A 19,683-nucleotide genomic window follows, 5' to 3' on the forward strand; every position below is an offset into this window, starting at 1 on the left:
GAGAGACCTCAGTTAAAAGTAAAAAACCTCATTAACTGTAATTGACAGCATGTCATAGATACGGTACATAAAACATACATTGAGTTGATCTTGAATCTGTTTATTGTCACAATAAAATAGATCAAACATTATTATCCTATCATCACAGCCGGATGATGAACCCACATTCCCAACCATTTCCCTGCGTCTGTCCACCATACAAATCAATCCAAACTCACTGTCTGCATCCAGCTCTGAGTTTTCAAAAGGAAACAGATTGTGTTTTCTTCTGCTAAGGAAGCTGTATAACTTCATAGGAGCTTCTTCGTCACCGGTAGCCCACCCCGTACCACGCTGGCCAGGATGGGCTTTGTTTATCATAAATCTCCCAGTCTGCAGCATAGGAAACCTTCCGGGGTTGACAGATATGAGAAGAACGGTGCGGTGTGTACACTGGCAAACGATTGAACGAGTACTTGTGCTGTATGTGTCGGGAGTATTTGTGGAGCAGTCTGATGTTCTCATGGATTCGGAATTTTTAAATAAACTTTTCTGGCGACACAGTCGGTGAGCCAATAGAGATGAGGAAAGGACGGGTTACGATATGTCACCAAAGATATGTGAGACTTTTCAAGTCTGTCAGTGATGTGGCTGGAGGTTTGGTTTGTCCAGACTGTGACCCTTTATATACGTAGTTGCTTTTTTTTGGTCATCTTTGTGATATTTTGTCAGTTGCCAATGCAAACTGATCTACTGTTCTTGTAGTTGAAATGGTAGAGCATTGCTTGCAACACCAAGTTATACTGTAAAAAACTTAAGTTACCTGGTTGCCGAGTAAATTCAACTGAAAATATTAGTTGAGATAATATTTTTACTCAACTTTTTTGAATCAACTAATATTTTAAAGTCAAATCGGCTCAAAATAAGGCAACCAGGTAACTTACTTTTTTAAGTTAACCCAACAAATAATTTTTGACTGTTTAAAGGACAAGTTCAGTATTTTAGACTTAAAGCCCTGTTTTCAGATTGTTTATGGTGAAATAGAACGGTTTTGACTGAAATTTCGACATTTTCGGCTGCCCTGAGAATTTTCGCTTGTTTGTGTTTCAGCTCAGACCTCTACAATGGCTTTATAGGTGCACTGGAACAATCCTTCCTAAAATGCATTAAACTTTCGTTTACAAAGACGAGAAACTCACCGAGTGGTCAGGGGTGTTCACTGGTATGCTCACACAAAAATCGCTCCAAAAGACGCATTCCAACAGGTTTTATCGTAGTTTTTACCAACTCCATTGACTGTATTAGACGTCCTGTGAGGTACGGTATTACTCCGCGCCGGGAACTTTGTTTCTATTCTTGCAATTGGCAAAGGCGGATTAGCGCCACCTCCTGGGCTGGAGTGTTTATTATTCAAGCTCTAAGCGGAAGAATGTACGGGTGTGAGGCGTTTGGGGAAATAGGTCCACAAGTTAACAACGAATGCTAAAACAGCTGTTGGAAAGCATCTTTTGCAGCGATTTTTGTGTGAGCATATCAGTGAACACCCCTGACCACTCGGTGAGTTTCTCGTCTTTGTAAACGAAAGTTTAATGCATTTTAGGAAGGATTGTTCCAGTGCACCATTAAACCCATTGCAGAGGTCTGAGCTGAAACACAAACAAGCGAAAATTCTCAGGGCAGCCGAAAATGTCGAAATTTCAGTCAAAACCATTCTATTTCACCAAAAACAATCTGAAAACAGGGCTTTAAGTCTAAAATACCGAACTTGTCCTTTAAGTCCCAGGATGTACAAACTGAGAAATATGTATGAATTTTGTCACAATAAAATAGATCAAACATTATTATTGTACATAACATATAAATTGTCAACGTAGGTGCATGTCCACTGTGAGAGACATAATCTAAAATAAAATTCAGAAATCACCAGGGACGGACTGGGGCTAAAAAACAGCCCTGGACTTTTTCCCAAATAGGCCCATCATCCGGCCATTCGCCCCTAGCCGTGCACAACACACACAAGGATGTCCTGATACTATGCCACAATACTGTCAGACTATTAGACAAGGATATTTAATATTTTGTCCATGTCATATTAAACTTTGATGTATAATAAGGCTGTGAAATAATGAAAATAGCTAGGCCTATTAATTTTGTCTGTACAGCTTTCACAAACAACCACCAGGTCTTTGCTAATTCCACAATACTAAACACATATGAAAGACAAGGAAAAACTGTACTCTGATGGAAGACAGACAGAAAGTGCAAGGATTTTTTTGTTAAACTAATATTTGGTCAATTATTTAGCCCCCTTTCTTAATAGCACGTTTAGAGTGGTTGCAATGCATGCCTGATATTTACCCGTTTAATTCAATATTCTTCATTACAGCAGAAAATGTGAGCTCACTACAACCTCTCATATACAATAAAGTCAATGAAAGAAATGAAAACCAATGCAATACGATGAATGTCCACCCACAGACTGTTTTTAAACGGGGTTGGATAAATATTTTTTGCTTTGATGTGTGTGATTTTGGTTAGATAACAGTTAGTTGTACATTACAGTTTGACAAGAGTTTACAGTTTGACAAAAGCAAAATGTTTTGTTTTATTGCGACTGTATACAAATTTAAGCAAACACTTTGCCGTTTGAATTATGTCCCATATGAACAAAATGACAGAGTATGTATTGTTTTTATGTTTCCACTGTTCAATCGCGCCCGCGCCTCGCTCTCTCTCTCTCTCACACACACACACACACACACACACACACACACACACACACGGCGCGTGCGCACACACTCACATCACGTCTTTCTCTAACACTAGTTGCGCATTACGTTAATTTTCACGCGAGTTTTATTTATTTTTATATCGTGTATATTATATTATAATGTCACGTGTCCTGCTACTACTGGCACTTAGCTCTTGCTGATGTGAAGTTAACTCGGTCTGTCCCTCATCATGACCAGGCTGTGGATGCTCAGGCTCGCAAACATAGACGCTCGCGAATTCCGGGAATCCGTGGACCAATCACGACTAGTAGGCCGACTCTTCTCCCTCGTTTTTTTACACGTAGCAGCATATAAGTGATCGTATTAGTGCCTGTGCTGTTGGCTGTTCATATTTATTAGACTTTTTTGCCATCGGCCGGGCGACGGCCCTCCGTTGAACGGCCGTTCTGGACTTTTCCAGAACGCACAGATTGCCAATCCGTCCCTGGAAATCACAATATATGATTTTTTTTAACTATTTATTTGTATGATATAGCTGCAAATAAGTATTTGAACACCTAGCCTTTGTTTACAATTACAGAGGTCAAACATTTCCTGTAGTTTTTTTTACCAGGACTGCACACACTATAGGAGGGATTTTGACCCACTCCTGCACACAAATCTTCTTTAGGTCAGTCGGGTTTCTGGCCTGTCGCTAAGAAACATTGAGTTTGAGTTCCCTCCAAAGAGTCTCTATTGGGTTAAGGTCTAGAGACTGCCTAGACCACACCAGAACCTTGATATGCTTCTTACAGAGACACTTCTTGGTTATCCTGGCTGTGTGCTCTTGGGTCATTGTCATGTTTGAAGACCAAGACTCGATCCATCTTCAATGCTCTAACTGCGGGAAGGAGGTTGTTCTCCAAAATCTCGCAATACATGGCCCTGGTCATCCTCTCCTTAATACAGTGCAGTCCCCCTTTCCCATTTGCAGAAAAACACCCCCAAAGCATGATGCTACCACCCCCGTGCTTCACAGTAGGGATGGTGTTCTTGGGATGGTACTCATCATCATTCTTCTTCCTCCAAACAAGTTTAGTGGAATTATGACCAAAAAGTTCTATTTTGGTCTCATCTGACCACATGACTTTCTCTCATAACTCCTCTAGATCATTCAAATGGTCATTGGCAAACTTAAGACGGGCCTGGACATGTGCTGGTTTAAGCAGGGGAACCTTCCGTGCCATGCATGATTTCAAACCATGACGTCTTAGTGTATTACCAACAGTAACCTTGGAAACGGTGGTCCCAGCTCTTTTCAGGTCATTGACCAGCTCCTCCTGTGCAGTTCTGGGCTGATTTCTCACCTTTCTTAGGATCATTGAGACCCCACGAGGTGAGATCTTGCATGGAGCCCCAGTCAGAGGAAGATTGACAGTCATGCTTAGCTTCTTCCATTTTCTAATGATTGCTCCAACAGTGGACCTTTGCTTGGCAATTTCCCCGTAGGCCTTTCCAGCCTTGTGAAGGTGTACAATTTTGTCTCTAGTGTCTTTGGACAGCTCTTTGGTCTTGACCATGTTAGTAGTTGGATTCTTACTGATTGTATGGGGTGGACAGGTGTCTTTATGCAGCTAAAGACATCATACAAGTGAGAGCGTCGTTGTTCATTCCCATACAGTTATTTATTTATCAGTCTGCCACAAAATTAAAATTGACCACCACAAACAGATGTTTGCACATCGCGTTTATCACTATACCTCTGTCTCACATGACATGACATGTTTCTGTTCAAACACCCGCGGCGTCAGCCGACGGCGCTCCACGAAGCCTCATTTAGGTTGCATTTAAGCATATGTAATGCTGACGTGCTCGTCGCAAATGTTCCGCCACAAACTGCAAGTCTGACATGACACCATGTTTGCTCGAGACAGCGCAAGCTAGCATTGAGGTAAGGTTATTTTTTACATTTTAGCGATGACGTGACGATTCTCTCAGACCAATCAGTGATCTACAGTGTTTTCGCGTGACGTTTGGTATCAGATCGGGTCGCTTGGAACCCCACCCGAGGTGGTACGAAAAAAAGTATCGGGTACTACGTACTGCACCCAATGGAAAAGCTCCCTAAAGTAAGCTGACCCAACCCAAACTAAACCAAACTGTGGGGTACTATGCAATGGAAAAGCGCCATAATAAATGGAGTGGAGGTGGACATTTTAAAGGCAGACTAACAGGTCTTTGAGGGTCAGAATTCTAGCTGATTGACAGGTGTTCAAATACTTATTTGCAGCTATATCATACAAATAAATAGTTAAAAAATCATATATTGTGATAGAAATGTTGCATTTATTTTTATTGTAATACAATAAAACACTATAACTTTATGTTTCCATGATGTTCTAGTTCCCATGGCAAAAACCACCAGTGTTGCTTTAAAAATGTAATAACATGTCTCTTCTAATTACGCTGCATGTGTTAAAGTATCAGACTTAATACGGTCACATATTTTAGTCTATTTTTGTGCCCATGTGTTACTTTAATTCTCTGTGACAATTTCGTTTAAACAGCCAGATCTCTCTCTTGTGCATAAACATACACACACATACTGACTGTGTCTACTCTAACACATAGACATTGTCGTTTTAACTTTCATATTTTAAGTAAACATACATCATCAAACTAATGGCCGACGCCTCTTGTCTTTGTTCATACGGTGAAGGGCTATGATACCGAAACGAAGGCTCTTGACGGTTTAGACCACATTTCATAACTCTGCACAACATGGGAATATGACAGAACTTTGGTTCGGTATCCAAGCGACATCTGTTAGGACCATTAAACATTACTAAAGAGGATAATACTGACAGAAGTTAACAAAGTGACATTCATAAAAACCATCTAGCATATTGCACGAGACATACGTGCGACACGCTGTCAGGCTTTGGTGTCGATGCATGCAAACGTGCGTGATCAAAATGAGAGAAATAATTGCTAGCATTTTCTCGAGTTTTATTAGTTAGTTGTGGCAGCTTGTGGGTGAGGGTATCTGTGTGAGAAATGCTAAGCATGTGTTTGTATTTGAAATTGCCTGTGAATGTAGTGAGACATTCCTGTGGCTCGTAAATGTGCTGAACTTTTACATTTTGCAACTGATGCAAGCAATACAGGTTTGCAGGTTTATTTGATTTGGTCTGTTTAAGGTGTTGCTAGGTTGTCTTGTGTTTCTTGGGGGGGGTTAGGGGTCATTTGCAGGGAAAGGCCTTTATGGTTAAAGACCTGCTGTTTTACAACCTCTCGATCGTATATTGGATTGAATTCATATCTCAAGTGTGTATTTTTATGCTTTGTAGCACCAAAATGAATGAATGAATTAATTTTTAAAGGGCACCTATTATGCCCATTTTTGCAAGATGTAATATAAGTCTTGGTGTGCCCAGACTATGTCTGAGCAGTTTAAGCTCGAAATACCCCACAGTTAATTTATTATACCATGTCCAAAATGCCCCTATTTGGGTGGAAGCAAAAATGGCCCATATTGATAGGATAGCACTTTGCAGTTGATGGAGATTTGTGGGATGCACATCCAGGGCACGAAGCTCCCGTTCCACCACATCCCAAAGATGCTCTATTGGGTTGAGATCTGGTGACTGTGGAGGCCATTTTAGTACAGTGAACACATTGTCATGTTCAAGAAACCAATTTGAAATGATTCGAGCTTTGTGACATGGTGCATTATCCTGCTGGAAGTAGCCATCAGAGGATGGGTACATGGTGGTCATAAAGGGATGGTCATGGTTAGAAACAATGCTCAGGGAGGCTGTGGCATTTAAACGATGCCCAATTGGCACTAAGGGGCCTAAAGTGTTCCAAGAAAACATCCCCCACACCATTACACCACCACCACCAGCCTGCACAGTGGTAACAAGGCATGATGGATCCATGTTCTCATTCTGTTTACGCCAACTTCTGACTCTATCATCTGAATGTCTAAACAGAAATTGAGACTCATCAGACCAGGCAACATTTTTCCAGTCTTCAACTGTCCAATTTTGGTGAGCTTGTGCAAATTGTAGCCTCCTTTTCCTATTTGTAGTGGAGATGAGTGGTACCCGGTGGGGTCTTCTGCTGTTGTAGCCCATCCGCCTCAAGGTTGTGCGTGTTGTGGCTTCACAAATGCTTTGCTGCATACCTCGGTTGTAACGAGTGGTTATTTCAATTAAAGTTGCTCTTCTATCAGCTTGAATCAGTCGGCCCATTCTCCTCTGACCTCTAGCATCAACAAGGCATTTTCGCCCACAGGACTGCCGCATACTGGATGTTTCTCCCTTTTCACACCATTCTTTGTAAACTCTAGAAATGGTGGTGCGTGAAAATCACAGTAACTGATCAGATTGTGAAATACTCCGACCGGCCCATCTGGCACCAACTACCATGCCATCCTCTTTCCCATTCTGACATTCAGTTTGGAGTTTAGGAGATTGTCTTGATCAGGACCACAGCCTTAAATGCATTGAAGCAACTGCCATGTGATTGGTTGATTAGATAATTGCATTAATGAGAAATTGAACATGTGTTCCTAATAATCCTTTAGGTGAGTGTATGTTCAAACACCTTATAAAAGTGGATTTTGCATAATAGGTGCCCTTTAATATGCACACATTAAGCTTGATAACAAAACAGAAAACTTTACTGTAGCTGATTCTTGTTAGTTACTGCAGTTCCATTACAAGTTCTCATGTAAGCATGTAGGCATTTCGACTGGAGAAATCCCAGCCAAAAAAACACTCTAGTGTCTTCTAGTAAAGATCTTGCTCTCAGTGGTCCTACAGTGCTTGTCGATTATCATGGGTGAACGCTTGAGAACAGAGAATGAGAATATATGACTGTCTGTACAACCGTGTTAGCATAAATTGATTTCAGGACTTTTGGCCAGACAGACATCGAATGAACAGACAGTGACTCAGAAGCCATTCACCTCATGGGGCTCGACACCAAACACCTCCGAATATTCGTTTAATTTAAGCAAACAAGAGGCTCTGGTCCAAATAACCGCACATTGCCACTGCTTCCAGACCACAACGTAATCAGATACTAGCTACATGTGCTAGCCAAACAAATGAGAGGCATTTAAATGCCTGATGCCATGGTAGTCTGGTTTAAATCATGCAGTTTTCGCATGACAGCAATGTTCCCATGACATTAGTCATGAGATATTTCCAAAGCATACAACTGGATTTTAAGGTTTGCTAAGCGCATCTCTGAAGTCTCTTTCAGGGCTGTATATGAGTAAAAACCTGTAGATATTTCATCCTTGACAGGTCGAAATGATTATTATGATAGTTTGAACCAATACATGCTTAGGAAATTTCTCATGGTGGTCACTTTTTCTTGGAAGCTTCTAGATTTGCTCATTAAATTGGCATCAATGAGCCAAAATTAAACCTGTCTTTCCAAAATTCAACAAAACATGCATTTTCCTAAGCCCTGGCACAAATGGACCCTCAGATTTTCGCTTTGCTGAGCAAATCCTGAAACTGATCCTAGACCAGCAGTTGCGGGCAGCGTTATTCTGGAAAAGCAATTATGATCCAATATCGGTATCTATATAGTCATTAGTACACACATCACACTGCAAAACTGATTTTTAAGAAAATATTTTCTTGGTATGTTTGTCTTGTTTTCAGTAAAAAATCTAAAAATTCTTAAATTAAGATGCTTTTTCTTGATGAGCAAAATGACCCAAGAAAATAAAACTAGTTTTTAGACCAAAAATATTGAATTTAAGTGATTTTGTGCATAAAACAAGCAAAAGAATCTGCCAATGTGGTAAGCAAAAAAATCTTGAAAATTTTTCTTAAACACTAAATTCAAGAAAAATTTGCTTACCCCATTGGCAATTTTTTTTTGCTTGTTTTAAGCACAAATTTACTTAAATTTGATATTTTTGGTCTAAAAACTAGATTTGTTTTCTTGGATCGTTTTGCTCATCAAGAAAAAGCATCTTAATTTATGAATTTTTTTGATATTTTTACTCTAAACAAGAGAAAAATATTAAGATACACTTTTTTTTCTTGAAAATCGTTTTTTGCAGTGTAACATCTCCTTCCGCATTTCACAGAAAAAAAGTCACACACCGCAAAAAATGACTTTCTTTCTTAGCATTTTTCTCTTGTATTCAGTACAATTATCTGAAAATTCTTAAATTAAGATGCATTTTTTTTATGAGCAAAATGACCTAAGAAAATTAGTTTAGTTTTAAGTTTATTTTAAGTTTTAAAATAAGTTTAGTTTTTAGACAAAATATACAAAAGTGATTTTGTGCATAAAACAAGCAAAATAATCTGCCAATGGGGTAAGCAAAAAAATCTTGGAAAATGTTTCTTAAACACTAAATTTAAGAAAAAATTGCTTACCCAATTGGCAGAATTTTTTTGCTTGTTTTATGCAAAAATTCAATTACATTTGATATGTTTTGTCTAAAAACTAGTTATTTTCTTAGGTCATTTACTTATCAAAAAAATACATCTTGATTTAAGAATTTTTAGATATTTCTTCTGAAAACAAGACAAAAATACTAAGTAAGAAAGTAATTTTTTGCAGTGCACGTATGCAAACTACCGCCCCTGTGTTTACAAGAAAGAGGACCGTTCAGACATTGTTTTATGTGAAATTATAGTAATAAATATCTTTGTGTCAGTTATGTGTTTAAAATGGTCCTCAAATGTGCATTTCACATATATGATGCGTGACCTTTCAACGTGATTACATAATACGTATATATCGAAAATGATTTTCGTTCTGCTAGATAAGACCTTAATGCATTGTTTTGGATCATTTAGAGCCCTTTGAAACTGCAATTTTTTTAAGCTGCATTGAAACTGTAAACCGTTGGGGTCCAATAAAGTCTATTAAATTGAGAAAAATCCTGGAATGTTTTCCTCAAAAATCTTAATTTCTTCTCGACTAAACAAATAAAGACATAAACAACTTATATGACATGGAGGTATTTTATTTTTCTAAAAGTGGAATATTCCTTTCAGTGATGTGCGGGTCAATGTATAAACAACCCGCACCCGACCGACATTTTCAAGTAACCCGCCCGCAACTCGGACTGCAAAAAAAATACAATTAATTTGTTACATTTATATAGCGCTTTTTCTGCAGACCTCAAAGCGCTTTACATATGAATGGGGGAATCTCCTCAACCACCACCAATGTGCAGCATCCACCTGGATGATGCGACGGCAGCCATATTGTGCCAGAACGCCCACCACACACCAGCTTATTAGTGGAGAGGAGACTGAGTGATATAGCCAATTGGCTTGGTTTTAACGTCTCATATTGTACCCGACCCGCCCCCTGGCTTGCATTTTTTAAAATAGTAATTGTTTAAAATTGTTAATTGGCATCTTTATTTCAAATGACCCGACAGACCGCGACCCGAATATCATTCAAATATATCATTATAGCACCATATATGGTTCTACGTAGGACAATATGGTTCTATAGAGGTACTACATAGGTGCCATATGGCACTTAAAATGGTTCCCCTATGATTACAAGCCAGTGAACCACTTTTAGTGCTATTTTGGCCCCTCCCCCAGAGAATCATCAGACTTTATCGATTGATAATTGGTTCTTTGAACTGGAAGATGGGACTTACGTCACCACAAGTGTCCAATTTATAGTAATAGGAGTGATCTTATAATAATAATAATAAGAGTGCTGTCTAATTCTATCCAATATTTTGACTTCGCAGTTTGACAGTTTGGATCTGAACCATACAGAGCAGACTGTCTGGCAGGTAGTGGTCTGTTAAAAATGTCTGTTAAGACATCAAATAGGCGTTGAGTACGCAGCCAGGTCCAGCATCTTTTGATGGATCGTCTGGTTAGCATTTTCCTCACATCAGCCAAGCGGTTCCCCTGATTTATGTCCTCAGGGCAATATTATGTTGACCCTGGGACAACATTTCAATCAACCAATCAGATTTCAGAAAGAAGTTCATTTCAAGTTTAAGCTTACAACCAGGAATAGCCATTATTTTCACTTATTATTGCCCTGTGATTTTAAGGTTCGGTTATGGTTGGGGTTTGGTTTTTATTGACAAGAATGTTGTCCTTGGGTCAACGCATTATGTTGCCCTGAGGACATTTCTCACTTGGCAAAATCAGGTTAATGCTCAGCCAAGCTGCAGGCCAGTATTGTACTTTGTTGTTGAGTTGCCTTTTGAATAGTCTGCGTTAAGTGGCCAAAATGGTTTCGGAGCATATTAACAGATGTTGGGTTTTATATGTTACACAAAGAGCTTCAGAGTTTATCCTCAAATATAATAACAATCAGCTTTATCAAACTGTCAGAACTGGATCACTTTCTCATCTCCCTTCAGATGACTTTGCGGTGCTCTTGTAACAGCACCTGTGTTGACTTTCCACCATTAAACTGCCACTCGGTCTCAAAAATAAAGACCCGGAGGAGAGTACGTGTCGGTAATAGACTCATCACAACCCATGCGGTTCTCCGTGAGCCAGGCCATTTCTCTCCAGCTCGAAAAGCTGATTTGGGACGACGTCCTCCAGCTCATTTTTCATTTCTTCTCACCTTCAGCAACTGTGGCTGACATTGACGTGCACTCCTGCTGTTCCCATCTGGTTTTTACATTAAACTTTACAACTTAGAGAGCTAGCAGGTGCTATAAACCAACTGTTAATGTCTCTACATTTCTCAAAATATCCTCAGAACAAGAGAAATGACTAGGTTAAAATAAAATGCTTTTTGAGTTCAACAAAACAAGAAGTTATTACCCATGTTACAGCATATCAAAAACCTGAGTTCGTACTATAAAACAAACATGAATTGCATGGTTTAACAAATGCGATGAACAAGAAACAACAAATGTTACGCATTGAGACAAGCAGTCAGTAGGCAGTGTTACCACCTCTCAGATTAATCAAGGCCTCACATCGCCTGTGCATGCTTGAGATAAGGTTTTGGATATTCTGTTGAGGGATTGCTTGCCATTCCTCCAGCAACGCTTTTCGCAACTCCACACGGGTTGCTGGAGGAACCTGGCGTGCTTGCACTCTTGACTGTAACTGCTCCCAAATGTGTTCAATGGGGTTCATGTCGGGTGATCGGGCTGGCCACTCCATTCTTGAGATGCCCTCCTCTTCCAAGAACTCCGTCACCAGGCTTGCTCGATGTGGGCGGGCGTTGTCATCCATAAGCATGAAATCTGGCCACATTGCACCAGCATACGGTCGCACAACTGGTCTCAGGATTTCATCCCTATACCTTTGGCCAGTCAGGCTGCCATTTTCGATGATGACAAGCTCTGTCCTTCCACCCATGGAGATTCCCCCCCAAACCATGACTGATGAACCACCAAAACTGTCCTCATGCAAATTCCTCTCACCAAGGCGACTCCAGACCCACTCTAGGAAGTTCACGCAGAACCGGGACTCATCTGTGAAAAGCACCGTACCCCACTTATTCAATGTCCACCTGCTGCATTCTGTGGCCCACTGTAGACGTGCCAGTTGGTGTGCTTTGGTAAGAGGCACCCTCACAGCCGGTCTTCTGGCTCTCAAGCCAATTTCATGAAGTCGTCTCCTCCACGGTCTGAGTGGATACTCCCATCCCTGTTGCATCCTGTAGGTCATTTCGCAGGCTGACTGCAGGCATGAAACGATTTCTGCGGGCATTGAGCGTCAAGTATCGATCTTGATTTGGTGTTGTGACCCGTTGTCTGCCTCCACCATGCCTCCTTCTCACACTACCAAACTTTCTAAACCTGTTCCAGACTCTGGAAATAACACTTTGAGATGTCCCCACTTTGTATGCCACTTTACGTTGGGTCATGCCTCCTTGCAGCATCCCAATGGCCCTGTTCAGGTCAGAATCCTGCAATCTCACTAAACATGGCATTTTCAATGCTTTCTGACCTCAAGTGAAACTTACAGAGCCTTAAATAATCACCAGTTCCCAATTACAGACACGTGATAGGTCAATTGGTACCTAATGACAAACAATCATATCTGGAGACTATAAAAAGCTGCGAAGGACGACATTTCATTAATGACAACATTGACTAATAATAGACTTACATCTTATGCATGAATTGTAAAGAAACACGTTTTGATTTTAAGATAACTCTTATAAAACTGATTCCACTGATCCATTTCAAATGTCGACTAGTGTAGATTGTTTTAAATTAGTCACTTATGAGGTCCCATTTGAGTTAGCATGCAACTCTAGTAGGCGTCTGCATGCATGTGTAATTGCTCATAATGGCTCCTTGAGAAACTTCTCTACGACTCTTCCATTTCACTCGTAATCGTTAGTTTTCCAAAAGGTTTCCTGTATTGAAGTACAAACAGAAAGCTACGCATTGGACGTCAGCAGAGGGGAACGGCCCGCAATTACGCGCTGACAAAAGCCATTCAACCATGTCTGAAGGGAAAATTGGTCATACGTTTGGTTTGCAGCTCGGTAAAGTTTGTTTTTCTAGTTATTATAATACTTCTCACACTGTAAATAAACGTGATGTGACAAACGCTCTTTTCAGAACACCTAAAAAACCAAGACGTGCATTTTCACAATACTGAGTTTTGTGTAGTGATACCATTGGATATCATGGCCATAGTAAAATAATACTTGGTAGTTACATAATAAAATTGTCCTTTATGAAAGAGAAAATAACACCACCTCTATCGCTTTCAAATTCAATGTATGACATCACATCTTGTGGGCGGAGCTTCGCTATCATAGGTCACAGAGATCACAGGCTCCTTGGTTTGCGGTATAGCACTTATAACCAAAAATATTTAGTTTGCTTTGATTTATTTATGTTTTGCAATGTTTCCTGCACTGGTCCTGACCTCATCTACCACACCTCGGGTGTTGAAGAGGTGGGGAGCGCCTGTCGAATTTAACACAGTGATCTTGTTATATTTTAAACACTTCATGTCCATTATAACGTGCACTAGCTCATGACCAGTATAAATGGTCCATGGCGACACTTTTTATTACGTTGACTGATTCAGAGGCAGGACAGAAACGCACAGTTTGCTCCCTACCAAAAACTGACAGGTAGACGGAAAATAAATAAGGATGTTGTGACAGCAGTTACACGAAAACATGGCCTGACGCCGGCATATTAATGTTTGCTATTAATGTCTGTAAGGGAAGGTTTGTAGATTTTCAGAATGTGTGAACTGCCGATTTATATAACCTGTAAATGACTTCACTGAGAAAGGACTTCATTCACAGGAGAGACTGAACAACATTTTCACATCATAAATTCATACTGGCCATTCAGTGTAATTGTGTGGAAGTATTAAATGTATTTTTAATGTGACAAAGTCTGAATGCAATTAGTTGTTGGCTTATGTTTTCAATAGGCCTCTGAAGATCACGCAACAAGCTAAATACTGCATAATATTCAATAGGCAACTTTAACAGTATTTGGCTATGTTAACATAATCGTATTTTATTACACGGCACTCTAAAATGCTTGATTCTGATTGGCCAATCGTGATATTGCAAGGTATGTTTTCCGAGATAACAACCACCTGAAGCGAATAACATGGTAATCCAGATGCTGCAAATCAATTTGACAGGTACAGTTTAATATTACACAAAAATTAAATATAAAAATGTGCTTTTAATAACATAAACACTGAAAAAAATGATTCATTTAATTTATTATTTTTATTCAATAAACAAAAAGTGTTTTGTTTTGTTTTTCTAATTTTTTTGTTTAAATGTAGCTTAAATAAATTGATTGCGACCACTCAAAAAATTGAGTAAATTGAATGAATAATTTTTTTCCAGTGTATGACATTGTATTTACAAATAACTAAACCAAATAGTTTGATCGTGACATACTGTATGAATGCCTTGTCTTATCTTAAAACCGAAAATAAATGTGTTTTCCTCGCAGAAGGTCTGCATTCATTAATATAAAATAAAATATTTCAAATCAATATTTACCCCCCCCCCTTTTTTTTAAGTGTGGGGTGAAAAGTTGATGTGCACCTTCAAATTAATATAACTTGGTCTAAGCCTAATCTTGGTCTGGTTTTAAAGAAGTAACTTTAATTTTCTTCACTGAGATGTTTTGACTTCAAAGTATTAAACAAAAAAGTAACAGCAGTTTAAATTTATAAAAAATTTAAATAATGCAATAAGGTATGTATTTTATATTTAAAAAACATAAAAATTTAAATGTTTTATGTTAAAAATGTTAAAGCATAAAGCCTCATCTCAAGTCTCAACTATTTCTGACCAAATTCTAAGTTCTAAGTTTCCAAAAATGAGGTTTCTGTCACACTTTTAGTGGTTTTACTAAAAACAGCCACTAGGTGTCAGCGGTTTACTGCATACTCTTATCAACTTAATATATTACTGTCACTTCATTATTATTACTGCTAAAAGGTTTTAAAATATGAAATGAAAATTCTTAGAGCTTTCCAATGATTTATAGTTTTTCATCATTTTTGAAGATTTATAATAGGAAATAGTTTTATAAATATATAATAATAAATATGCATTCCTATGGGGGGGGGGGGCAGGGTCATGTAACATAAAACTCTCACTACATTATTTGGTAGTGATGATATACGAAAACTAAACTCCTAGAGCTTTCCAACGATATATAGTTTGTCAAGATTATTTAGGTTTAGAATGGGATATTAGTGCTATAAACATGTAAAAACAATGTGGGCCTACCTGTGACATTTTAGAAACTGACTCTCTCTACTTCATAATTTTCCCAAAATGGTGAAGAAATAAAAAAAAACTACACCAGGGCTTTCCAACTTGTGTGTCATGATTAGATAATAATTGACATATAAAACAGTGAAGTAGACGTCCTGCATTTAGTAGGATTATCAATACTTTGATAAAAACGCTTTCATAAATTAATTTATTTTATAAAACACTGTTGAAATATTAATTCTAGAGGCTTAGACCATTGATACATAGTTTATCATGACTCAAATAAAATTTACATAGAAATTATTGAAAGTACACTCAGGTGTCCCGTATACAGGACCGTGGCAGATATTGATATTTAAACGGTTAAACTTCATTAACTTTAAGACAAAACTATATTTTTAATTATTCTAATTCAGCGAGTGTCTTCTTTCAAATGAGACCAAACCTTATGTTTATATTCCAAAGTGTTCATGAATTACAGCTATTTAAATGTGTATAGTGCATTTTTATGATAAAGAAAGGTGACAGTTGAGTGGTTTTAATGTTCCATACCTCACTTATGAGGTACTTACTATGCTTCGCTTTCTGAACACACTGTTCAAGCATATTTCTAAGTTAACAACACAATGAGATCTGACATTATCAGTGAAATTATTTGTTTGTGTTCAATTGAAGACAGAAAGTCATATTGCATGAGGCATTTTTATATTTGAGTGAACTATTCCTTTAAACAGTTTAATATTGAAATTAAAACTTTTCTCCCCATATATGATATTGTTTTGTGCTGAATAGTTTATTTGAATAAGAAATATTTAATCTAATAATAATTAATATTTAGTGAATATTTACTCTAAACCCCATACTGTTATTTTTCCACAAATAACAGAAGTAGACTTTGGCAAAAGCGTTTTGGTTTTATAGGCAGTTTATGGAAATTTTATTCAAAACAGATTATACTACAGTAAAAGTTGTAATAAAAACAACTGAATTTAAAATTAAAGCATTGTGGGTGGTCAACCTCAACCCAGATGAATCCAGACTGACTCTGGTTCTGTTCCAAAACTCCCCTAGTGGTTTATTGGTTCTCAATTGGATCTCAGGAGGTCCTACATACAGAATGACTTATTTCTAGACATCAGAATGGAGGATAAAAATTGGATTGATGAAAGACGACACCGTATAAATGTGCTATAAAGAGTCCTTAGCACCTATGCCATAGAAAAAACAATTTTCTCTAAAGAACCTTTTAATCTAAACTTTTCTTAAGAACTTTTTATGTAAAAGAAACTTTTGTGGATGGTAAAGGTTCTTTCAGCCTGACAAACAAGCTTTATTTTATGTAGTGTGTCACATTTAGAAATTAATTCAGATTTTTTTATTTCTAAGATCTAATTTTCATAACAATTAGATTTATTAACTAACTAAAGAATGGAGTGGGTTGGCCAATAAATAAAATGAACCATAATAATGTAATAAATTTTCATAAGTTGATAAAACATTTATAACATTTCAAGTTCAGCAGAACTTTACATTCAGAAAATCTGTTTCAAAAAGGCTTTGAAAAATGAATGCATGCCTCAGTTAAGGTGAAGCGTGCCAAACAGTGGTGACATATCACACGCAGTTCAAACCAATAACATACAGATTGCATACATACATAAACATGTATGATGATGTCATCTAGTTTCGCTGTTTGTCCAGTAGCTCCCAGTTTAAGTTGTGAAGCCTCATTCAATTACAGTGACATCATGAGTGAGCTGCGTTTAAGTGGCTGTTGACAGAAACGTCCTTTCAAACTAAAATCGCCCCCAAATACGTTCCACATGATTTCTCCTCAGCTGGGACATAAACCAGAGGCTGCCGTGATAGCAAACCCTGCTAAACTATTACGAGCCTGTGGAGAAGTGCAGACGCAAGCTATTTACAGAAACTCGCATGAAAGCTTCTCTTTGTTGCGTTTAGTTTAAATTCGTTTTTCACTTTCACAAAGCCAGACCTGTTTTACATCTTTTACCCATTTTGTTGTGTAATGCTACATTTGAGCCTACAGTACTTTCTTATTTCTTTGTTTTTCTAGTATAATTTTGAACACATTAAGCCATTAATTATGAAATCTAGTGTATTAGAATGAAATCCAACATAAATATCAGCTTAAGCTGTTATGACCTGTTCAAGCTGTAGGGCCCTTTGATTTCCAGCCTTGCGAAGACAGAACTGCTTGTCATATCATCTGAACCAAAGATTCGTCACAATCTTTTCATTCAGCTAGGCTCCTCGAGCTGGAGATGGTGATCCTTCATCCAGAGTGAGATGTCCCTCAGGCATGCTGAGATGCTGGCAGAAACCGTGGGGTCATCAGGGTGGAATGAAAAGTGAAGTTGAGTGTCATCCGCATATCAGTGGTAGGAAAAGCCATGTTTTCAAATGACAGAACCCAGGGATTTCATGTATATTGAAAAGAGCAGTGGTCCAAGCACGGAGCCTTGAGGCACCCCGATATCGAGACGTTGGGGTTCGAAGACGTCACCTCTCCAGGATATCTTGAATGACCTACCTGAGAGGTATGACTTGAACCATAGAAGCCCTGTGTGAGAGACACCCATAGCCATGAGGGTTGACAGGAGGATGTGGTGATTGACAGTGTCAAAAGCGGTAGATAGATCCAGTAAGATCGGCACAGAAGATTTGGAGGATGCCCTTCCCTGGTTGGTCTGTGGCTGGTCCAAACTCGTAATTAGCTGGTTCAAACTGGTTTCTGGTTGGTCTAAACTGGTCATTAGGTGGTTTAGATACTGGCTGCTGTCTTCCATCTTAAGATAATATGACTAGCTGTAACTTACTTGGCTGGTTACCAGCCTGCTGACCAGCTAGTATATACCTAAGTACAGCTACAATATTTATCTGCAGGAACAGTTTCAGCAGCTGTTTAACGTAAATGCAGAATTGTACATGTTTAAGTTGTGACACATTTGGAAAGTCATATTAAAAGGCTAATTAAAATAATCTTCCTCAAGCCAGCTGGACTATCGACTACCCTGCTTTATAAAACAGCTTAATCCAGCCAATGGTTAACTGGTCTCCCAGCCTGGCAGTGTTGGTAAGGCTGGTCTGTTGATGGTTTAGATGGGGTTTTGGCCACTTTTCGCATGGTCAAGCTGCAAAATTCATCCATACGGTTATTTGAGCTATCTTTAATTAGCAGGAATAACACAGTTGATTTTCAAGTATGATGTTGGTTAATTACTTGACATTGTAAAAGGCACAAAAACATGATGAAATATTCAATTAAGATACAGCAAATCATAATGAAGATTCATGATGTCCTAACGATCAAATTGATTGTTGTGTTTCCATGCCTGAGTTACAAAATGTGTAGCAATGAAGGATTAGAAAAAGATTTGACACACTATTTAGTTACCATCTAAAAAGTAAAAAAAAAACTTAAGAGAAAGCAACTGTGAGGACAAATGTGCTGTTGTCAGCAGATGTTTTTGTTCAGTTTGTTCATTTAAAGATCTTTGTTTGCTTCTCTAAGTTTTCGAACAATGACTCTCACCGGCTATTTGAAAAATCTGAAGGTACCTTGCAGGCATTTCCTGACTTGGAAAAGTCTTCCAAGACATGTGGCTCGATATTTCACCTAAAGTCTAGCTAAGTGTGTCATTATGTTTTTATCTGACCATGTTTTATGGACTTTCTTAGGCTTTCTTTGTAAGGAAGCAAACATTGCAAGCATTAGAACTAGGAAATGATCTCAGATATTTCCACAGCTGCAGTGCAGTTAAAATCAGGGCTGTTTCATGGCTTTATAAGACAATCTATCTATCGCACATGGTCGAATACCCTTAAAAATGTCCAAATATGAACCATTTTTGTACAGATATGTATAAATTTGGTACCAATATGTAGATCTGAGGTACTAATATGAAGTCTTTAGGTGCAAAGGTGTACTTTTTGAAAGGGTAGTGCCTCAGTGACAGCTAGAGACAAATTTTTGAGCGCTTTTTCGGACAGTTTTTTCCACTGAAGATTTTAAACAGCTTATTCATTGTGCTTATAAACTTTTTACTGCCACAGAGACAGACAAAAAGTATTTGCAGAATACAGCAAACAAGGGAGGGGATTTAAGGTTGGTCACCAATCTGGCATAGTCATATTTTCTGTATTAGCTTAATGGTGATTATTGCAGTGGAAGAGAAACCTAGATTTTTCCTCTGATTTTCTGAAAGAGACTTTGTTTGGCAAATATGACTTATTTGTGCCTCTGTTTGAA

General features: G+C 38.3%; 1 protein-coding gene across 1 annotated transcript in view; it reads left to right on the forward strand.

Moving 5' to 3' along the window:
- Nucleotides 1-524: 524 nt before the first annotated feature.
- Nucleotides 525-19,683, forward strand: part of col8a1b (collagen, type VIII, alpha 1b) — a 44,751-nt gene continuing 25,592 nt past the window's right edge. The window contains exon 1 of the mRNA XM_065259682.1: nucleotides 525-546. The gene's annotated coding sequence lies outside the window, so the exon portion shown is untranslated. The remainder of the gene's footprint in view (nucleotides 547-19,683) is intronic.

This window comes from Paramisgurnus dabryanus, chromosome 24 (genome assembly GCF_030506205.2).
Source record: "Paramisgurnus dabryanus chromosome 24, PD_genome_1.1, whole genome shotgun sequence".
Lineage (NCBI taxonomy): Eukaryota > Metazoa > Chordata > Actinopteri > Cypriniformes > Cobitidae > Paramisgurnus > Paramisgurnus dabryanus.